This window comes from Lissotriton vulgaris, chromosome 11 (assembly GCF_964263255.1).
Source record: "Lissotriton vulgaris chromosome 11, aLisVul1.2, whole genome shotgun sequence".
Taxonomy (NCBI): Eukaryota; Metazoa; Chordata; class Amphibia; order Caudata; family Salamandridae; genus Lissotriton; species Lissotriton vulgaris.
Genome location: NC_141699.1, coordinates 218118562 through 218138088, shown reverse-complemented (window position 1 = coordinate 218138088; position 19527 = coordinate 218118562). Strand labels below are relative to the sequence as shown.

Genomic DNA, 19527 nt, shown 5'->3' with positions numbered 1-19527 from the left:
CCCCTGGTGGTTCTCTTACAATATGCATCACTATTGTTTCCTAATGCAGTGGCAGCTTCTTTACAACTGAGAATCAAGAACTTTCAATAAACAATAGACAAGTAACACTAGCAAGAACCTGGCAGGCTTCCTACTTTCTAAAGAAGTTTGGTGCTTTGATCTTCAATAACATTGCGTGTGACTGTAGCTGTATGAGCCTAGGGAATATGAGAGGGGTGGATTAAGATTTACTTAGTATAATGCACTCGAATGTTCAGGCCATGCTGGCCGATGAGCCCGGTTAGAAAGAGTACACTAACTTCCAATGAAATAAAAGCATGTTGCCAATACGTCTAAACCTTGTAATGCAATAATGCTTCACCAGTCAATCAGAATAGGATTCATATAGCCTTACATGCATGCAGTCAATAATGGCATGCAGCAATGCAGGTCAATCCATATTTCTTTGCAAATGAATTAAACAAAAATAAGTAGGTAAAACCCCAGAAGGAGTGTCATAACATCTGCTACTCCCAGTGGGTAAATTCCAATAGCATCAACAAATGCTCTAGGAGTTATTATCGTGGGGAGAATTTGGGTTTACCCAAAGATGTTGGGGAATCAGTAGTGATACTGAGGAAAAAATTGAGTGGACAATAAAACCTGGCACTGTGGGATGCTACAGAGATGTTGCTATATATCACACTGAGACGTGATATCTTCAATAATATCATAGGATTTGCAGAGTGCTGTGAGAATGCTTTTCCACTCTCAAAATTGTGAAGTGTCAAATACATTCCGTGTGTAGGTATTTATGATTTCAAATCAAATGTTTCTGCACTTCTATTGTATAAAACGCAGTGGTGTAGAAAGCCAGATCTCGGAGTGAACCATGAAAAGAAAAAAAAATGTTGCACTTTCCTGTAAAACATGAATTTCACCATCACAATGACATTAATACAGATATTTTTCCTAGGCCACATAAATCCTGTCTAAAATCATGAACACAAATATAGAGCTGCCTCAAGATATTCAACAAACAAAACAAATAAGATAAGCAAAGTTTATTTAATTAAACAGATTTTCACAGTTTTGTATTAAAAAAAGGGGGGGGGAACAATGTAAAAATTACAATTATATATTTGATTAAAAGTTAAAACACATGGATATTTGTTAATAAAAAAGAAGAAAAACACATCAATATACGCAGTCATAGATTTCTGACAAAAAATCTTCAAACAATGTCAAGTAAATCGGTGATAATCTCTACTGGGTTCCTATTCATCCATGTATTCTTCACCTTTTGGTATTAGGAATTGAAAATTACTAATATCTTGCAGCAATGTCCATTTGGATACTTCTAGTCTAGTGAAAACCTTTGGCTTGCACCACCAATTGCTGCCTCATGTATTATGTATGTACTGTAATGTGTCTTTTGATATATCATATATTGTTTTTTAGAAACTCCTTGGTGCTCTCCTGAAGGCGGTTTTCCCGCCGAAACGCGCGTAGAGATTGTCACCGATGTACTTGACATTGTTTGAAGATTTTTTTGTCAGAAATCTATGACTGCGCATATTGATGTTTTCTTCTTTTTTATTAACAAATATCCATGTGTTTAACTTTTAATCAAATATATTTTAAGAACTTTTTGTATCTAGGACCAAAATTGTAATTTTTACATTGTTCCCCCCTTTTTTTAATACAAACTGATTTTTATGTGAAATTCTGTTTAATTAAATAAACTTTGCTCTTCTTATTTGTATTGTTTGTTGAATATCTTGAGGCAACTCTATATTTGTGTTCATGCTTAACCTGATTTTAGACAGGATTTATGTGGCCTGGGAAAAATATCTGTATTAATACTACTGTTGCCCTGTCCTAGGAACTATATCTAGACTCAGGGGATCCCTCTTTTCAAATTGAACCATCACAATGACAGCCATCAAACCACTCTGTAAAGCTTTAACATTGCTGGGACTCATGGGATTATGCAGCATGGAAGAATAAATTATGCAGAGTGTTCTTTGGCAGTTTTATTTTTATTAATTTCAGCTAGGAACAACATTTTGGTGAAATATTAAAATTAAGTGGCAAATGCATTAATCTATAATTATGCTGTAAATGCTACAGAAACAGAACCGCAAAGTTCACTAGCCGTCACCATTCTCCATTGTTCCAATCAGCATATCGTGAAATTTGCACATCTGAATTTCAATGTGCCCTTTGTAACTTGCACTGTGAAGAAAACAGCTTTTGCAAGCGCAAAATCCCCCCAAAAAAGGCATGTAATATATAGATGTTTTAATGTGATTTTGGTTGCTTTTTACTGCTGTATAAAACGTTTAACCAACTCAAATATTCAAAGGAGTCAAACAAGAAGGAACACTCTGAAACAAAAAGACTAAGGGCCTTATTATGACCTTGGCGGTCGGACCGCCAGGCTGCAGCGTCAGCAGTCAGGAGAACGCTGCCAATGTGGAGGCACCCCAACTGCTGCATTTGGGGTTTACCGCTGAGCTGGCGGTGTGGCAAAAGTGGTCTTGTGGCGGCAGCATGCTTCGACTTACAGAGAGAGCCTGAGGGTAATGCCACCGCACTGCAACATCAGCACTGTCATGCATGCACTGTTGCCATGCACCATATTGTGCATGGCACACAGTGCACGTAGGACAGTGTAGGCATAGGGGGGCACAACATGTGTCCCCAACCACAATACCCAATGGACTAAAATGCCTGGGGGGACCTTGTATGGGGCCCCTTCACTGCCTTTACACCAACCTTTTAATGGCAGGCTCCCCGCCATGAAAAGTTCAGCAGAAATGCAGGTCGTGATTAGCACTGTGGTGCTGGCATCAGAACCGCATCCATTCCCCGCTGCGGGATCCTGGTGGTGGTCCAACCGCCAGGGTTGTAATCGGGCTGTCATACCTCCGAGGAAGTGGCGGGCGGACCACGATTCTCTTATCCACTGGTAGCCAGTGCAATTCTGCCAGGCCTTTCTTTGCGGAGGCTCTTCTCTGGAGTCTTAGTACCAAGCGAGCCGCCCCATTTTGCACCATCTGTAGTTTGGATAGCTCTTTTTTTGTGGCACCTACGTATAGCACATCGCTGTAGTCCAATTGGGAGGTTACCACTGCATGTACTATGGTTTTCCTAGCCTTAGGTGGCAGGAGATCAAGAATCTCTCTCAGGATTTTCATGGTCCCATAGCATTTGCCCGCTACTTTCCGAATCTGGCTGTCAAATGCCAGTTCGGAGTCAAACCATACTCTGAGATTATTTACTTCTGGTTTCAGTGTAGGTAATTGACCTAGTGTCTCATGCCACCAGGCTGACGACCAAATGGTTGGGGCCTTGCCCACAATCATCACCTCAGTCTTATTCCCATTGAGTTTAAGGCAGTGGTTAGACATCCATGCTGCCACCTCTTCCAGACACTTGCAGAATTGGATGGCTGCCTGTTCCCTGTCTTGAGACAGCATCACAATTAGCTACGTGTCGTCAGCGTATGACACAATGGACACCTTATGCTCTTCCACCTGCTCAGCCAGTGGTCACAAGTATAAATTAAATAGAGTTCGGCTCAGCATCGATCCCTGTGGGACACCCTGGGGAGTGGGATGCTCTTAGAAATGTAAGACGGTTGTGCGACTTGGAAGCTCCGTGCGGATAGGAAGGATGTCCTTCAGCGCAGTGCATTTCCCCTAACACCACATGCCTCTAACCTCTGGGGGAGCAGCTTATGGGAAACTGTGTCAAACGCCGCACTGAGGTCCAATAGGATCAGTGCAACCGTCTGCCCGTCAGCATACTTTCTCATGGTTTCTGTTGCCAGAAGTAGTGGTGACTCCGTAGAGTGTGCAGCTCTGAAACCTGATTGGGAGGGATGCAATATGTCATTCTTGTTAATATGATCTACTAGTTGTTTATTCGTTATTTTTTCAGCGATCTTAGCCGTAAATGGTAACAGTGAAATGGGGCGTAGATTCTCCAAAACTGTTTGATATATAGATGGTTTCTTTTTGAGTAGCTGAACTATAGGCTTGTTTTCATTTAATGGGAACCTCTCCTATCTGAAAGGAACATGTGATGAGTTCAGAGATGTATGGCATAATGAGGTTTGCTTCCTGCATTAGTATCTACGGGCGGGCAGGGTCTAGTGGGGAGCCTGATTTAATCCCTTTTGCTGTGGCTAAGTTCTTCTACATCCTGAATCTTAAATCAGTCAATGGTCTCACCTGCAAGTGTGATATGACGTCTGCATGTTGTACTTAACCCTTTCCGCGCTTCCACTTGGAAAGGGTCATATTGTTGTCACTTTGTTTGCAAAGAATTCTGCTACTTTATTGCAGCTCTCCACAGAAGCGACTGCCTCATTATTTATATTTTCGCGTGCTTTGAGGGACTTCAGTATGGAGAACATTTCTTTGGAGGTAATACTGGCCCTTTCAATCATTTCCGTGCAAAAGTCACATCTTATTTTCTTAATTAATGCATGATTTTTTTTATCCCTTTTATAGTTCTCTTCGGCCTTACTGCAATAGTCTTTATGCCATGCACTTTCGAGCTGCTTACACTTTTTTTTGGCTCTCATCGGTGCCTCATTAAACCATGGTGCCAATGCTTGGTGTCTCTTGGAGATCCTAGTGCTCCTAGGTGCCGTCTCATCTGAAGCCTCCGTTATCCGCGACTCGAATTGGCTATTTGCTAAATTTATTGTCTACTGTAAGATTGTTTTTCATCAATGTCTGTGTGTTGCTCCATTTCATATCCAACTCTGCTAGACACGATCAAGTATGGTCCTGTACTGTCTCGAGCTAGTGCTTGGCCACTCGGGCAGAGTCTCGGCTATGAGGAAAGTATGATTTGCACAAGCACGAACACCTAGCGCATGTCCGTAGGACGTGTTACTTCCAGTTCATCTGTGTGAGAAACGGGCGATGTTGCCAACCATAGTGATTCTGATATGACGTTCCACTTAGTGCATGCCCCTACCTACAGTAAGTAGTCTGGAAAAACAAATTTTCCTCACACCATCGAGCCGTGATGGGAATATATTTGCCCCTCCAGCAGTCCTACGGACATGAAGGCTTAAGTGGGTGAGAGCCAAAATGTGTGTTAGTTTGACCCGCTGACTCCCCATATTTGCTGGACACTTGACAGGAGTATGAAGCAGGGAGGTGGTTCTGTGGCTGAACACTCTTCACTGACACATGAGGTATTCGGAGAGGCACGAGTATGAATACTGGCAAGACAGCCTCATACGTCCACCCGTCCCAGGTAGGGAAACTGAACACTAGACAAAGGGTTAGGGCTTTAAGTGAGCCAAGTCTCACCGGTGCTGAGCAAGGAAGCCTCGAAATGGGTCTCTATCTAGCTCTGTTTTGTGCCCTGGCACAGGCGGTCCATTTCTTTCTGGACTGCACCGACAGCAGGCACATCAATGTGCGCTGCTCACTTCTCACTAGTGGAGAAGTTACGGCATGACGTTATGACAGATGAGCTATAGGGGAAGGGAAATCCTTTAACAAAAAAAAAAAAGAAAGAAAGAAAAAAAGTCATTTTCTCTCTGAATTTCCCATCTCTTCTTTAAACTCAGGAGCAGCAACATTGTCATGGTGTTACCAGGGCTTTAAGTGGACGCTTTTTCAATATTATATACAAGCCATAATTTCTGCTGATTTAGCTTATGCAACTAACAACCATTGACAAAGCCAATAGTCCTGACTTCTTGTAGGTATGATTATCTTACTTGTATCATATCGGGATGCAATGACCGAAATAGCCAAATGCAAGTCGGTGGCACACCATGCTAAGCACAGATTTGTAGCATGCGTGTTTTTAGGGCTCGCCTGCTGATGCACTTCTGCGCATCGCTGGCGAAGCTCTATTACGGCTTATCCAGTGTTGATCCACCACTGGCGATTCCACTGGCGATTTCTTCAAGTGCATGTGCTTTTTAGGTCATTGCGCAAGCGCAAGCCCTAAAAAGCGCGTGCACAATGCCACCAGCCCCCTGCCTGCCTGCCTCGCATTACCAGATCAAAGGCAGCCCAGCCCCCCTCCCACAAGCTTCTCAGCGTGTGCTCTGCCTCAGGCCTGCATTTCTCCTCCCCTCGGGCAAACAGATAGCCGCAATAACACCCTCCCTGCTCAGCTTTTTTTTCTCAATTTCTCCCCGTCTACACTTCCCATTAGGAGCCCTTCCTCCCCCCAGATAATCTATCTCCATAAGAGATAAGCAGCTCTTCCACCATCTCAAACCCGTATTAGTGCTCCTCACTATGCATGTTTTTACTTAGAAAATCAGCACAATGCAGCAGTGTGACATCAAGCCAGGTTCATCGACATCACTGCAAAAGTAAAGTTTTTATTCCCCATTTCCTCTTCAAGAAAGTGACTGTGCATCAGCCTCTACGGATCAGAAAGCGGAACCCCTCCACTGACCGGGCTGCGAGTCAAATGGCCATGTTTCACAAATTATGGTTTTCGTGGTCTTATTCTGGAGTAGCCCTGTTGGCAAGAGAGGAAAGAGCAAGGCTCTGACAGTCAGTCCTCCTCTGCTTCATAGTATGCCGCGCCACTATAGTAAGTTGAACAAGGGATATTATTTGACAGAAAGAGGCAACCATTCACGGAAATACATTGAGCAGTCTACATTTTTATTTTTTAAAGCTACATACAATGCACCATAACTATTCTAGGTCTACAAATGGAAATACATAACAAGCAATATTTTTATTTATTTTTTAAGAGGTGCATACTTAAAAAAAATGATTACAAAAATTAAACATCAACTAGTAATTAAAAAACCTAGCAATTAAGATATGCCACGTCAAATAATAACTTTTGTCGCCAATTAATTATCAGTGTCTGGAATGGATATGGTCACACCCTCACTCACCCTCAACCCCTCACCCTCACTCACCCTCAACCCCTCACCCACACCCTCACCCTCAACACCTCACCCTCAACCCCTCCCTCACGCTCACCCACCCTCACCCTCACTCACCCTCAACACCTCACCCTCACTCACCCTCAACCCCTCACCCTCACTCACCCTCAACCCCTCACCCTCACCCTCACTCACCCTCAACCCCTCACCCTCAACCCCTCACCCTCAACTCCTCACCCTCAACACCTCACTCACCCCCACGCTCACCCTCACGCTCACCCACCCTCACCCTCAACACCTCACCCTCACTCACCCTCAACCCCTCACCCTCACTCACCCTCAAACCCTCACCCTCAACCCCTCACTCACCCTCACTCTCACTCATCCTCTATCACCCTCAACCCCTCACCCTCAACCTCTCACCCTCACTCACCCTCAACCCCTCACCCTCACTCACCCTCAACCCCTCACCCTCAGCCCCTCACCCTCAACCCCTCACCCTCACTCACCCTCACCCACCCTCAACCCCTCACCCTCACTCACCCTCACTCACCCACCCTCACTCACCCTCAACACCTCACCCTCACTCACCCTCACTCACCTCACCCTCACTCACCCTCAACCCCTCCCTCACGCTCACCCACCCTCACTCACCCTCAACACCTCACCCTCACTCACCCTCAACCCCTCCCTCACGCTCACCCACCCTCACCCTCACTCACCCTCAACACCTCACCCTCACTCACCCTCAACCCCTCACCCTCACTCACCCTCAACCCCTCACCCTCAACACCTCACTCACCCTCACGCTCACCCACCCTCACCCTCACTCACCCTCAACCCCTCACCCTCAACCCCTCACTCACCCTCACTCTCACTCATCCTCTATCACCCTCAACCCCTCACCCTCACTCACCCTCAACCTCTCACCCTCACTCACCCTCAACCCCTCACCCTCACTCACCCTCAGCCCCTCACCCTCAACCCCTCACCCTCACTCACCCTCACCCTCACTCACCCTCAACCCCTCACCCTCAACCCCTCACCCTCACTCACCCTCACTCACCCTCACCCACCCTCACCCACCCTCAACCCCTCACCCTCAACTCCTCACCCTCAACTCCTCACCCTCAACACCACGCTCACCCTCACGCTCACCCACCCTCAACACCTCACCCTCAACCCCTCACCCTCACTCACCCTCAACCCCTCACCCTCAACCCCTCACTCACACTCACTCTCACTCATCCTCTATCACCCTCAACCCCTCACCCTCAACCTCTCACCCTCACTCACCCTCAACCCCTCACCCTCACCCTCACTCACCCTCAACCCCTCACCCTCACTCACCCTCAACCCCTCACCCTCACTCACCCTCAGCCCCTCACCCTCAACCCCTCACCCTCACTCACCCTCAACCCCTCACCCTCACTCACCCACCCTCACTCACCCTCAACACCTCACCCTCACTCACCCTCAACACCTCACCCTCACTCACCCTCACCCACCCTCACCCACCCTCACTCACCCTCAACCCCTCACCCTCAACCCCTCACCCTCACTCACCCTCAACCCCTCACCCTCACTCACCCTCACTCACCCACCCTCACCCTCACTCACCCTCAACACCTCACCCTCACTCACCCTCAAACTCAACATACATACATACATACATACATACCCTCACTCACCCTCACTCACCCTCACCCTCACTCACCCTCACTCACCCTCAACCCCTCACCCTCACCCTCACCCTCACCCTCACCCTCACTCACCCGCACTCACCCTCACTCACCCTCACTCACCCTCACCCTCACTCACCCTCACCCTCACTCACCCTCACCCTCACTCACCCTCAACCACTCACCCTCACTCACCCTCACCCTCACTCACCCTCAACCCCTCACCCTCACTCACCCTCAACCCCTCACTCACCCTCACTCTCACTCATCCTCACTCTCACTCATCCTCAACCCCTCATCCTCACTCACCCTCATCCTCACTCACCCTCAACCCCTCACCCTCCCTCACCCTCAACACCTCACCCTCCCTCACCCTCAACCCCTCACCCTCAACCCCTCACCCTCAACCCCTCACCCTCAATCCCTCACCCTCAATCCCTCACCCTCACTCACTCACCCTCCCTCAACCCCTCACCCTCACTCACCCTCAACCCCTCACCCTCAACCCCTCACCCTCACTCACCCTCAACCCCTCACCCTCAACACCTCACCCTCAACACCTCACCCTCAACACCTCACCCTCAACACCTCACCCTCAACCCCTCAGCCTCACCCTCACTCACCCTCAACACCTCACCCTCACTCACCCTCACTCTCAACCCCTCACCCTCACTCACATTCACCCTCACTCACCCTCACCCTCCCTCAACCCCTCATCCTCAACCCCTCACCCTCCCTCACCCTCAACACCTCACCCTCACTCACCCTCAACCCCTCATCCTCACCCTCACTCACCCTCACTCACATTCACCCTCACCCTCACTCACCCTCACCCTCACTCACCCTCAACCCCTCATCCTCACTCACCCTCATCCTCACTCACCCTCAACCCCTCACCCTCCCTCACCCTCAACACCTCACCCTCACTCACCCTCACCCTCACTCACCCTCAACCCCTCACCCTCAATCCCTCACCCTCAATCCCTCACCCTCACTCACTCACCCTCACTCACTCACCCTCCCTCAACCCCTCACCCTCACTCACCCTCAACCCCTCACCCTCACTCACCCTCAACCCCTCACCCTCACTCACCCTCAACCCCTCACCCTCACTCACCCTCACCCTCAACACCTCACCCTCAACACCTCACCCTCAACACCTCACCCTCAACACCTCACCCTCAACACCTCACCCTCAACACCTCACCCTCAACACCTCACCCTCAACCCCTCAGCCTCACCCTCAACACCTCACCCTCACTCACCCTCACTCTCAACCCCTCACCCTCACTCACCCTCACCCTCTCTCACCCTCAACACCTCACCCTCACTCACCCTCAACCCCTCACTCACCCTCACTCTCACTCACCCTCACTCAACCTCAACCCCTCAGCCTCACCCTCACCCACCCTCAACACCTCACCTCACCCACCCCCACTCACAACCCCTCACCCACCCTCACCCTCACTCACCCTCAACACCTCACCCTCACTCACCCTCAACCCCTCACCCTCACTCACCCTCAACCCCCCCTCACCCTCAACCCCTCACCCTCGACCCCTCACCCTTAACCCCTCACCCTCACTCAGCCTCAACACCTCACCCTCAACACCTCACCCTCAACACCTCACCCTCAACCCCTCACCCTCAACCCCTCACCCTCACTCACAACACATATTGCGTTACAATAGGTGTCACATTTGCAAAAGATAAAACTATTGGCATTGTAAATAACAAAGCTATTAATTCGCTATTTTCAAAACAAGCACATAAATAAAAAATGTGTCCTTTACAATACCAATAGCTCAAACTTTCCTAATGCAAGACCTATTGCATTGCTGTGCTTCTCTCCCCTGCTGCACTCTCCTGCTCTCTAGAGATGTGGCCTAACGACAAGAGCTGCCATCTAAGTCACGTAAATACAAAATATGTTGCATTCCAAATGCTATAGGTGTCACATTCGCAAAAGTTATAACTATTGGCATTGTAAATGACAAAGCCATCAATTTAGCAATTTTAAAAACCAACAAATAAATAACATATGTCATTTACAATACCAATAACTCCAACTTTTCTAATGCGAGACCTATTGCATTTCCAATGCTTGTTAAGTCATGCCCTCAACATTGGCCACGCCCATTTGAGGGACACCCCACAGTTTTTTCATCCCACCTAAAGCCCTGCATAGGTTAATACTAGTATCGTATTTATAGAAACATCAGAAATATGGTGTAAAGCGCTATATCAAAAATGTATCTAGAAAGCCCGCTCATACCTATGGCAGGTGCGCCACTTCATCATAAAGGGTCAAAAATCATGAGCCGACTAAAGTCGGCCAATAAACAAACCAGCAAAAGTAAAATACCCACACCTGAAAACAATGAAGCGAGCCCTTATATCAAAAGTGGCCAATGAGCGGTCAAATGTGCGCTACAGGAAGTAACGCAAAGCGCCAGGGTCTGCTATTGGCAGCCAGGGTGTCTTTGTCCTGGCACGCCTGACACACACGGAAGGGCTGCTAGCCTGTGACTGTAGATTTTCTTACACCCGCCCCCCTTAGGGATCACTGCATAATCACTTCAAAGAGACAGCCTGAAATTAGAGAGCAGATCAGGAGCGGCACAGAGAGAACCAGCAAAAAAAAAAAAAAAAAACACACACACACGACCCATTTTCTTCGCCTCCCAATTTTCATTTCGCACAGTGTACAGTTAGGGACATCTAAATCAGAATTCCAAAATATAAATCAAAAGTACAATAATTTATTTCTACAACGTACCCAATACACGTAAAACGAAATCAGAAGTATCTTCCAATTAAATAGGTTAAACAATGCAAGCTAAAAAGTTGTTATGACCGAGGAGTTGGGGCACAAAACAGACATAAGGGGGCACACGCTTCCCAAACGAGGGTGAAAGTACATTTTATGGAAGAGCATGTAAATGCTAATTGATAGCGTGCCTCAAACAAATGGCGCTAACAAAGAATTCCACACAAAAGAGTGCCTAAGAAAGGAAGCCCGTTTTCATTGACCAGTTCTCTATGGAAACCATGACAGGCAGGCTGCCGGCCAGCTCCCTAATTTGCATTTCAGTCAGTGCCAGGAAAGCCACAGGCTGCCCCAGCAAAACAAAATGACGGACAGAACTCCGACAAACTCAACTGCCCACGCAGCGCGAGCTCAAGTTAGACGGAACCAAAACATTGCACCACAGAACACCCACCCGCTCCAACGACAATTTCCTCGTTGGCGTGGAGTGAGGATAAACATTTCAAGTTTCTGGTCGCTTACCCCGTCTGTCCAGCCGCCGCCTCCGTCACAAGCAGCATCAACTCCTTCCCACCTTCATTCTTGTGGGAACATTCTGCCTTCTGGACCCAGCAAACAGTGTGCACCTGCAGGGGGAGGAGCCAGAGCGAGGCCGGAGGTTTGTCAGGGGCGGGGCCTGGGCCAAAGGTGAGTTCACGTGCAGATTGCGAGTCGCCTCTGAGGGACGGAAGGGATCCCTGGCTGTCCTCGGTCAGCTGTGAGCAGCTCAGCCAGTCCCGTCTTCCTACTTTGCATCCTGGTACTTGAAGTCCGGCGGAATAATCCAATAAGCAAAATACATGCTCCTAAAAACAAAGAATTAAAAAAACGCGGACTGGAACGACTGCTGTTTTGGTTTAAAACAACAATCATCGAATAGGTTTGTTGTAATGTCAAAAATATGCTCATTGAACAGACAGTCCAGCAAACAAGACGCTGTTGTTTACTTGCCCTGGTATGCGGTATGTGGGTATAGCCGTCCTGGTTCTTTATTTTTACCTCCAGGGACATGTAGTCTTATTTTTAAATAAATTGGAACAACACTACAGATGAGAGAATGCAAACCGGAAAAGCAGAGGGGATCAACCCCTTGCTCGCGACCAGCCAGGATCGATTCAGAGATAAAAACAGACAGGGTGACATTAGGCAAGCAATAAATTGTATTTATTACTTTCCTGTCTTCCAGATCCAGCAAGTTTGCCTCCCTGATTTTATGGAGTCGCTGGTGGACCTTCGACCTTCCGATGAACTGATTTGTTCTCCTACAGAGTGCAGAGGGCAATGAATCATCAGCTGGCTAGGAAGATATCACAGTTAAATCAATATACAGAGAACACCTATCGAACCAATGGCTGAATCGATTCCCACCGGGAGGAAAAAAAGATGCATTGGCACATGGTTTAGGCTGGGATTTTTATTAGGAAAATCTTTTTTTATGTTAACTATGAAGAGTGGTGGTGCTTTATACTTGAAAAGAAATTGGATTTTCCAATAGTGCCCTAGATAGATAGTGATATGGACCCAGTGCTTGAAATGGAAACATAGAAGTCCAGGTACCTCTCAAAATAAACAAGCATTGGCATTGCCAATAGGTATCGCATTTGGGACCTTATAGCAGAGGTCTTCAAACTTTTGAAGGTTGAGCCCCCCACAGCTGAATTTTTTTAAATGTCGGGGCCCCCCACCACCTGACAGAAATTTCTGGAATCTGGTACACTACATAATAGACCGCCACCCGCATATCCGGGGCCATATCCGGCAAATAAAGTTCAAAACAATGAGTGTTTCCTCCTCCATGACTTTCCTCACTACCACTCACCAACAATGCACCTCATCTCTCTATAGCACCTTTCTAGCAAACATATAATTTTTTTATAGTGCTACTCAAAGTTTCATCATACTCGGGGGCATATGTACAAGCCCCTATAGACACCACACTGTCACTTTTTACGACGTTGTGGTGGCGATAGGGGCATTGCCGTATTTACAAGGCAGAGTTAAGCCACTTAACTTGGCTTAACGCTGCCTTGTAAATAAGGCCCCCTTTCATGCTATGCTTAGCGTGAAAGGGTGGGAAGTGGGTGTTGCAGTGGGCGTTCCACTGCAACAGGCACTTATTTTGATGTTGCGCCCTAATTACAAGGGCAGCGTAAAAGTGAGGCAGCGTTAAAATTAAGAACAGGGAAAACCTGGTCTTAAGCTGGCGAAACTAGGAGAAATGCATTATTTCTCCTCATTTTTGCTTCATCCATGTATGCTGCCTTGTGCAGCACACATGGAAAAAGCAAAATGCCTTGTATTTGTAATCTTTAAAAAAAATTTTTTGTGCTTTCTGTGTGTGCTGCATTAAGCAGCACACATGGAAGTGAGACAAATGGCAATTAACGATTGTTTATGTACAGGAAGGTCCCCCTCCTTGTGTACAGGAAGGTCCCCCTCCTGTACATGAACAATCTTTTCCCTGCACCCAGACTCCCTTGCACTATGGTGCAATGGTGACTGTGTTGGCGCTACAATGATAAGTGTAGCGCCAGCGCAGGGGAAACGCAAGGCTGTACCATATTGTTGTAAATATGGTGCAGCCTTCCGTTTCTGAAGTGGCGGAGAGATGCCTTAACCCATGACTGCTAACGCCTCACTCCCCAACTTCCTTTAACATATGCCCCTCAGTTCTTTGATCTGCATGGTACACCTTCTTTGTAGCAGGCACATTAACCCTCTGTGCTGTGAGGGTGGCAGGAGTGCTCATGTGAGTGGACAGTGAGATATGCAACAGTGTGAGAGAAGGGTAAGTGGAGTGACCGCAGGGTGAGTGAGGTGACCATATGAATTTGGGTGTGCATGTTAGTGCAGAGTGGGACTAATGAATGCATGGTTAGTGATGGGCTTGTTTAAGTGAGATTGCAGATTGAGCAGTGAGTGAGACAGGTGAGTGAAGTGTCACATGAGTGCAGGGTGGGTAGTGTGCTTGTGTGCCTGCAGGTTGAGGTACAGGGAAAACCGCGCAAGTGCATTGTGAGAGCAGAGTGATCACCGAGTGCAGGGTGTGAGTGCATGGGGGTCAGTATGAGGGAATTGTGATCGCTGTGAGTGCAGGGTGAGCATGAATGTGAAGGGCGAGAATTTGAAGCAAGTTGTCTGAATGCAGGGTGCATTCCCAGACACTTGCAGTACCTCAGCATGCTATTGACGGCAGCGCAGGGTTTCAGATATGTTAAACTATTGCTATTGCAATTATGGCATTAACCAGGGATTGAGGGTGGAGGAAATAAATACTGGGCTGATCTTGCAACAAACTTTCCAGTTTTATGATTAGGGTTGCCAGCTCATTATTTTGATGTCCCAGGTGGTACAAAAATAAGCAGTCACCTAAAGCTCTATTTTCAGCCCTTATTTGTGCATACTCTGAATAGCAATTATAAATAGAAAGCACTTTTAATTGTGTTTTAGGGCTGCCTGAATGATATGACTGATAATAAAAGGGAATAAAGGCAGAAAAGTCATATCATGAATGAATACATACTTCTTTATAACTCATATTAATATCAAGAGAAGCAATTTGCAGGCTGTTTAAACATGACTGGGATTTGTCTTTTGGCAACTTGAAACCCTTTTAGCCTTGTGATCATTGCACTCCTGCCAGTGTAATTTAGAATCAAACTATTTTTATTCAGCAGACATGTGGCAGTGAACACAGCTAGGCTGCCTACATCCACCGGCCGGCAGAGCGTAGAAGAACAGCGCAAAAACACAGCCATGAGGTCTACAACCCGGAGGGCAACCCGGCGAAGGTGGGCTGTCAGCCAGGTGGTACAACCATGTAGGGCCTCAATGCTGCTTTTTATAAAACCAGAGAAGGAAAAAACAACCCAAAAGTAACAAAAGTCTACCCACTCCTCCCACCACCCATCCGCCCAGGACCCCCCTCCCTCCCTCCCACCCACCCCCTCCGCATCAGCATGGTTCAGGTATCCAACTAAGCCCACACTCCCAGGACCCCTGGTACATTCCAAGGGCGAGCCAAGGACTCTCAGGTGTTCGCCCCTGGCGGTTCTAACGGAATGAGTTGCAATATCTGTAGGAATTTGGGGCAGGTGACCTCTCGTAAGTCCCGAGATAGCAAGTGTATAAAGGGTGCCCAGAGCTTCGCATACGTATCCCCTTTACCATCCACACACAGGGAGAGCCGCTCCATGCCCAGCAGCAGCCAAAGTCGCCTGACCCAGTCCCTCGGGTCAGGGGAGTCTGGTGAGCGCCACCGTGCAAGGATTACCAGGCGTGCCGCCAGGAGCGCCAGAGCTATCTGTCTACCCCGCGGGGAGCGCAAGGGAAACGCCTTCGGATGAGGTAGGCCCAACACTACATACTCTGGAGCCCTGGGAAAGGTGATACCAAAAGCATTGTCTATGTCATCTAGAACCTCCTTCCAGTAACGCAGTAATTTGGGACAGTGCCAAAGCAGATGTGTCAAAGTGCCTGTCGCGCCACAACCCCTCCAACAGAGATCGAGCACTTGGGGTCCCACCCGTGGATCCTCGCTGGCCTGTGGTACCAGTATGTAACTATTTTAAAGGCCGCCTCAGCTCCGGCAACGTTGGCTGCGGTGTGGTGTGCGCGATAGTGTATCTTGTTCCATTCCTTACGCGTCAATGGGCGGCCCAACTCCGTCTCCCATCCAACCTGCGCCTTGGAGCGCTGCGTGTGTTGGCGCTTCATAATAAAAGCATAGACTTCAGAGATGAGTCTGCGATCATCCTTCTTAAAGGCTACCCAGCGTTCCAAGGGCATCATAGGACGGGACATGTCAGCAATGTTAGTAGGGAGTGTTACCCAATGTGCGACCTGCGAATAATGGAAGGCATCCGCGTCGTTCAGCTCGAAGTATTCCCGGCGGAGAGTGGAAAACGGTATCAGTCCCTCTGGTTGAAAGAGGTGTCCCACCCTCTTACAGCCTAGCTCCCTCCAACGCTGGAAGACCGGCGAGGCGCATCCCGGAGGGAACTCCGGATTGTCAACTATAGGCGTCAGTGGCGACGGGAAGGTGGTCCAGCCGCGTCTGTACGCCAGACGATCCCACACCGCTAGCGTCGGTGAGGTTACCGGCGATGAATAAAGGCCCCAGGCCCGATGTTTACGCGGGAGCCAGAGTTCGCGCCAGATGTTACGGCCCGCCACTGTCTGGTCCATAAAGAGCCAGTGCTTGCTAGACATGAGCCTGTTCCATTCCAGAATGAAGCGTAAGCACGATGCCTGATAATACGCCTCCACGCACGGGAAGTTCAGGCCACCCTCATCTCGAGGTGCCATTATTCGGGCGAGTGCGACGCGGGGCGCTTGTGGTTCCACAGGAACGTGGTCAGCAGTCGCTGAAGTTTCCTCAAGGCCCCTGGGGGGGGCGCAGGGGTAGCATCTGGAAAATATAGAGGATACGAGGGAGGATCGTCATCTTTATCGCAGCTAGGCGGCCAAACCAGGCCAGCTGCAGCCGAGACCAGTCCGAGACAGACTTGGCTGTTTGGTCCAGGAGGAGCCTGTAATTAAGGGCAACTGTTTGGGTAATCGTGGGTGCCAACTGGATCCCCAGGTACGGGATGTCTGTCTGGACCCACTGAAACGCGAAGTCCTTCCGGAGATCCCGGACCTCCTCCTCCGGCACCGAGAGATTCAGGATTTGGGATTTCGAATAGTTGACTTTGAAGCCAGCCACCGTTCCGAACTCCTCCAGCTCCCGGGAAAGATGTCTCAGAGAGGAACGCGGATGCGTGAGGGACAGGATGACATCGTCAGCGTAGAGTCTCACCTTGTGCTCCTCCGCCCGAAGCGGATCCTTTCACGGCCGCATTGTCCCGAAGACGCTGCGCGAACGGCTCCATGTAGAGCGCAAATAACAGGGGCGAGAGAGGGCAACCCTGCCGAGTCCCGCGCGTGATCGGAAAATATGCAGACCTGCAACCATTCACGCGGACAGTGGCCCGGGGGGAAGCATAGAGGCAGCGGACCCAATTGACAAAAGCGTCTCCCAGTCCGAACTTTCGTAGGACTGCGAACATATACGACCAATCGACCCGGTCGAATGCCTTCTCGGCATCTATGGAAAGGAAGCACGCCTGCGTACCTGACCGATGTACTGAGTCCATCAGGTGAAGGAGCCTCTTGGTGTTCTCGCCACCTTGTCGCGTCGGTACGAAGCCCACCTGGTCAGGTTCAATGATGCCGTCCATAAACGGGCTAAGGCGGGCCGCTAGGATGCCAGAGAACAATTTCATATCTATATTAAGAAGTGAAATGGGGCGGTATGAGCCGCACTCCTTGGCATCCTTGCCTGCTTTGTGGATGAGAGTGACCACCGCCTCGGCCATGGACGGAGTCACGTTCCCCGAGTCCCTGAAAGAGTTAAAGAGTTGTGTCAGGAAGGGGGCCAGGGCACCACAGAACTTCTTATAGAAGGAGGCTGAAAAGCCATCTGGGCCCGGTGATTTAGCAACCTTCAGGCGCGCTATTGCCGAGATAACCTCTTCGATGCGTATCTCCGCGTCGAGAGGCGTTGCCGAACTCTGGGAGAAGGGAGTAATATTGCAAGTCGCCAAGTAGGCCTGGACCCGATCGTGGTCAGGGGGGTCGGAAGTATAGAGCGCACTATAGAAATGTTGAAAGCTGTCCGCGATGCGCGCGTCGGCCGCCTGTTCTACCGCGTGCTCGTTCCTGATGACCGAGACCATTGCCTGTTGTGTCCGGGCCCTCAAACGATGCGCTAGCATCTTGCCCCCTTTATCGCCGCTAAGATAAAATTTGTGGCGTAGGCGCAAGAGCGCGTACTTAGCCCTATCGAGGTCCAAGTGTTTCAGCATGCGCCTCTTTGTCTCCAGTTCCCTCCAGACCCTCTGCGCCCTGGTCCGCTTGTGTATTGCCTCTAGCCCGCGCACGTCGCGCTCGAGTTCCTCGCGCTTTTCCCTGCGCAGCTTCGCCAGGGATGCCGAGATCGCGATACAGTCGCCCCGCACGACCAGCTTAAGCGCTTCCCAGACCGAGCTAAGGGGCATGTCGTCAACATCGTTGGTGGCAAGGTATTGCGTGATCGTGTCTTGTAAGCGGTCCACCACGGAGGCAGAGTTGAGAAGAGAATCGCGCAGGCGCCAACCCCAGCGGGTCTGCCCGCCGGACCCCCCAGACATCATCACAGAAATGAGCGCGTGATCAGAAAGGGAGCGCGGCGCAATCTCTGCAGAGGAAAGCTGGGGAAGCAGGGAGGTGGAGGCAAGAAAGTGATCTAAGCGCGCGTAGGACTTGTGCGCTGCCGAGTAGTAGGTATAATCGCGCTCTACGGGGTGCAGGTGGCGCCACACATCATGAAGTCCCCCCTCCTGTAGCCAGAGCAGGCCCCCTTTGGAGACGGCGCCGGTCGAGTGGGAGCGTGCTTCAGACCTGTCAAGCGCCGGGTCCATCACCATGTTCAGATCACCTCCCACCAAAACCCAGGGATCAGGGGAGGCCAACACATCTGCAAGCGCTGAGGTTAAAAAGGGTTCTTGCTGCACATTGGGGGCGTAGAGGGAGCCTACAGTGAAGTGGGAGTCGCCCCATTGAATCCTAACCGCCAAAAACCTACCCTTGATTTCTACTACCTGGGACAGTACCTTACAATGCGCCTTCGCGCTGATCAATATCGCCACCCCCTGCCTCTTCGTGCCACAGGAAGACCATAACTGGATGGGGAAGCGCCTGTCTTTCATCCTTTCACCCACGTCTATCTGCTTTCTCCCTAAATTGTTGTGTTCAGTACTTAGGTACAACCCAGATTGGACACTGGGGTACCCTTATAAGTCCCTAGTATATGGTACCCATCTACCCAGGGCATAAGTACCCCAAAGTCTCCCATGGGTCGAAGTATGCATTATGCCACCCATGAGAGACCATTCAACATGAAACTACAGTCCTGCATTGTAGCCTGTGTAGGTTGGTGCATGCACCACTTACTAAATATATAGGTTTACTATATCTATGGGTCACTGCACTTAAAACCTATAAGTCAACCCTATAGCAGGCTTTTACAATCCTGAGAGCAGGGTTCTTAGTTCTAAGTGAGAGGGTGGCCCTGCATGAGCAGGCCACCCCTGCAGCCTACGTAGTACATTCTTCCGGGTTGTCAGTGAAGCAGCCAT

The 19527-nt window shown here is 49.2% G+C and overlaps 1 protein-coding gene across 1 annotated transcript in view; it reads right to left on the bottom strand.

Annotated features, from left to right (window-relative positions):
- The window catches only part of LOC147679550 (uncharacterized), a 430526-nt gene extending 418438 nt beyond the window's left edge, over positions 1–12088 (bottom strand). The window contains exon 1 of the mRNA XM_086942459.1: positions 11852–12088. The gene's annotated coding sequence lies outside the window, so the exon portion shown is untranslated. The remainder of the gene's footprint in view (positions 1–11851) is intronic.
- Positions 12089–19527: the final 7439 nt, after the last annotated feature.